The following is a 4,465-nucleotide window of genomic DNA, read 5'->3' on the forward strand; positions in this document are numbered from 1 at the left end:
AGAAATAAGGCTCATGTATATTTTACTGTTATTACATATCATATCAAAAAAGCCACGTAGGTGAATTTGTGAGCAGTGCCCTTTACATCTATCTAGTGAGTTTGTGGTAAAATTGTTTACTAAGATTTGTGTGCAACTACCCTACAGGTGAGTTCAGGGTATCCCACTCCTTTCAAATTTCTGTTGAAATACCCAGTAACAATTATCTTTCAGAAAGTTCAAGACATGGGTTTTTGATGAAGATTGTGATTTTAGGAATGGTGCAAAACAGCTGTTATTTTGAGCTAGCTTTCCGAAGGGATGTCTTATTCAAAAGTTTAATATCAGAATTGAGGGAATTAAGTGGTTGAGACCTACACATGTTTAATTTTCTGCAAATTTTATTTTTTATTTTCATTGGTGAAAAATTAGATGAAATTATGATGTGCTGCTACTGCTAAGTCACTTCAGTCGTGTCCGACCCTTAGCGACCCCATGGACTGCAGCCCACCAGGCTCCTCCGGCCATGGGATTCTCCAGGCAAGAGCACTGGAGTGGGGTGCCATTGCCTTCTCCTAGCATCTTAATTTTAATTCCTTTTAAAATAAATAATACATTAGCTCTCTTGCCCCAGAGGGAAGACTATAATTGAAACACTGTATTCATTTCTTCTAGACAGAAAAAGTAAGAGGTAATGGCATACTTTGACACCTTAGTGACTTTTTGAAATCTCCAAGAGACCAGGGTGAGGGGGAGGTTCACATAATACTGTCACATTTTTGTTAGAAACAAACATATTCCTCTTGTTACTTTTTTGTCAAAAGTATTCATTTCGCCTTTAGATAATGTTTCATAAGTTTCTATATATATCTAGCTAATATAAGAGCATCTTTGTTGAAGTCTCTTATGAAACTTTGTATACACAGTGGAGATTTAAAAATTAATATTATAATTTGCTTTGTAAATTATAATATTTACAAAGACCACCTGACCTGCCTCTTGAGAAATTTGTATGCAGGTCAGGAAGCAACAGTTAGAACTGGACATGGAACAACAGACTGGTTCCAAATAGGAAAAGGAGTATGTCAAGGCTGTATATTGTCACCCTGCTTATTGAACTTATATGCAGAGTACATCATGAGAAACGCTGGGCTGGAAGAAGCACAAGCTGAAATCAAGATTACCAGGAGAAATATCAATAACTTCAGATATGCAAATGACACCACCCTTATGGCAGAAAGTGAAGAAGAACTAAAAATCCTCTTGATGAAAGTGAAAGAGGAGAGTGAAAAAGTTGGCTTAAAACTCAACATTCAGAAAATGAAGATCATGGCATCTTGTCCCATCACTTCATGGGAAATAGATGGGGAAACAGTGGAAACAGTGTCAGACTTTATTTTCTGGGGCTCCAAAATCACTGCAGATGATGACTGCAGCCATGAAATTAAAAGACGCTTACTCCTTGGAAGGAAAGTTATGACCAACCTAGATAGCATATTGAAAAGCAGAGACATTGCTTTGCCAACAAAGTTCCGTCTAGTCAAGGCTATGGTTTTTCCAGTGGTCATGTATGGATGTGAGAGTTGGACTGTGAAGAAGGCTGAGCACCGAAGAATCGATGCTTTTGAACCGTGGTGTTGGAGAAGACTCTTGAGAGTCCCTTGGACTGCAAAGAGATCCAACTTGTCCATTCTGAAGGAGATCAGCCCTGGAATTTCTTTGGAAGGAATGATGCTAAAGCTGAAACTCCGGTACTTTGGCCACCTCATGTGAAGAGTTGACTCATTGGAAAAAGCTCTGATGCTGGGAGGGATTGAGGGCAGGAGGAGAAGGGGATGACAGGTTGAAATGGCTGGATGGCATCACCCACTTGATGGACGTGAGTCTGAGTGAACTCCGGGAGTTGGTGATGGACAGGGAGGCCTGGCGTGCTGCGATTCCTGGGGTCGCAAAGAGTCGGACACGACTGAGCGACTGAACTGTACTTGCTTTGTAGAACAATGTAGTTCTATATTGTAACAGAACACTTCAAGAGTCTAGGAGTGGTTCATCTAGGGGTAATTTAGGACACAAAATAGAACACTCATGGTTATGCATTGGTGATGTTGATGCTGTATCTACAACATAGCCCCACTAATTCCTTACTAAAAATAGTAGTGATGACTCCTATTCTAGGGCCATTAGACCACATATCATGCTGTTCTGTAATTGTTTATGTGTCTACTTCCCTCTCTGCAGTGTGAGTTTTTCAAGGGCATGGTCCATGTCTCATTCATTTTTCTATTTCCTGTAGTGTTAAATTCAGTGCCAGGCCCATAATATTTGCTCTATAAATACCTGATGTTTGCTTTGTATAGGAAAACAGAACTGTTTTAATGATTCTTATTTGGATGTCAGAATTTTCAAACTCCAAGTTCCACACTTACATGGAGGTATTACATGCTTGCCCCACCTCTTTCCTCCATGTCTATTGTCTTTCCCAAATATATTATATCCTTAACTTCAGCCATAGGTTCCATCCTATTCTAAACTGTATGTACTCAGGGGAGAGGCACCAGCACAACAGGCCCTCTTCTGTGAAGGTCAGGGCTAGTTTGTGCTGTATTTGTAGGAATAGGGATAAGACTGTGGGCTGAGCATGTGACTAACAGGGGACTTGTACTCTGCCATCCTTTTCCAATAGGGAGTCTAGTTTGGCCTGGCTTTGTGTGTATGCAAAGTAGGTGCCACCTGTATCATGTGATCCTGCCATGTCTGAAACGCATCTGTAGGGAGTTGGAATGGCCATGGTTTGTCAGTACATGGTCAGTTGTATCTTGAATTGGTGGAGACAAATGGGTAGTTACACCTTAGGGATATATGTCCTAATTGTGACAGTCCATGAAGTTTGAGAAACTGCAAAACAGTCAAATGAACGTGCTTTGTAGTGTCAGAAGATTTGGGTTTGTGTTGTAATGATGTATTAGTTGCTCAGTAGTGTCTGACTCTGCAACTCCATGGACTGTAGCCTGCCAGGCTCCTCTGTCCATGGGATTCTTCAGGCAAGAATACTGGAGTGGGTAGCCATTCCCTTCTCCAGGAGATCTTCCCAACCCAGGGATTGAACCTGGATCTCCTGTATGGCAGGCAGATTCGTTACAGTCTCAGCCATCAGGGAAGCCCCAAACATGAGTGTTCTTGCATTGGCCGGGAATCAAACCCAGGCCTCCTGCATGGCAGGCAAGAATTCTACCACTAAACCACTAATGCTTACAGTGGAAATGATGTGCTTTGGGTTAAATCACATGACTTCCCTGAAACCCATTTTCTTATCCATAAACTGAACTTAATAATAACAACTAAAAAAAAATAATAGCAACTCTATTGCCTTATGATCTAGCAATTCCACTCCTGGGCATCCATCTGGAAAAAAAGCATTGACAGGATACATGCACAACAGTGTTCATTGTAGCACTGTTCACAATAGCTAAGACATGGAAGCAACCTCAGGGTCCATCGACAGATGAACGGATAAAGAAGACGTGGTACATACATACAATGGAAATTACTCAGCCATAAAAAAGAATGAAACAATGCTATTGCAACAACACAGATGAACCTATAGACTATCTTACTACATGAAGTCAGATAGAGGAGGAGAAATATTATATGATATCTCTTATATATAGAATCTGAAATATGACACAAATAAACCCATCTAAGAAACAGAAACAGAATTACATACATACAGAACAAACTGGTGGTTGCCAAGGGGGAGGCGGATTGGGGAGGGATGAATTGGGAGTTTGGGATTAGCAGATGCAAGCTTTAATACATAAAATGGATAAAAATAGGGTCCTACTAAGATCATGGCATCTGGTCCCATCACTTCATGGGAAATAGATGGAGAAACAGTGCCAGACTTTATTTTTTGGGGCTCCAAAATCACTGCAGATGGTGATTGCAGCCAGAAAATTAAAAGATGCTTACTCCTTGGAAGAAAAGTTATGACCAACCTAGATAGCATTTTAAAAAGTGGAGATATTACTTTGCCAACAAAGGTCTGTCTAGTCAAGGCTATGGTTTTTCCAGTGGTCATGTATGGATGTGAGAGTTGGACTATGAAGAAAGCTGAGTGCCAAAGAATTGATGCTTTTGAACTGTTGTGTTGGAGAAGACTCTTGAGAGTCCCTTGGACTGCAAGGAGATCCAAGCAGTCCATCCTAAAGGAGACCAGTCCTGGATGTTCTTTGGAAGGACTGATGCTGAGGCTGAAACTCCAATACTTTGGCCACCTCCTGCGAAGAGTTGACTCATTGGAAAAGACCCTGATGCTGGGAGGGATTGGGAGCAGGAGAAGGGGACGACAGAGGATGAGATGGCTGGATGGCATCACTGACTCGATGCACATGAGTTTGGGTGAACTCCGGGAGTTGGTGATGGACAGGGAGGCCTGGAGTCTGCGATTCATGGGGTCGCAAAGAGTCAGACACGACTGAGCGACTGA

The 4,465-nt window shown here is 41.6% G+C and overlaps 1 non-coding gene across 1 annotated transcript; it reads right to left on the reverse strand.

Moving 5' to 3' along the window:
• Nucleotides 1-3,157: 3,157 nt before the first annotated feature.
• On the reverse strand, nucleotides 3,158-3,228 carry TRNAG-GCC (transfer RNA glycine (anticodon GCC)). The gene has a single exon. It is a non-coding gene; the product is annotated as a tRNA-Gly (tRNA).
• Between the last annotated feature and the right edge of the window lie 1,237 nt (nucleotides 3,229-4,465).

Source organism: Bubalus kerabau, chromosome X, assembly GCF_029407905.1.
Source record: "Bubalus kerabau isolate K-KA32 ecotype Philippines breed swamp buffalo chromosome X, PCC_UOA_SB_1v2, whole genome shotgun sequence".
In the NCBI taxonomy this organism is placed as follows: Eukaryota; Metazoa; Chordata; class Mammalia; order Artiodactyla; family Bovidae; genus Bubalus; species Bubalus kerabau.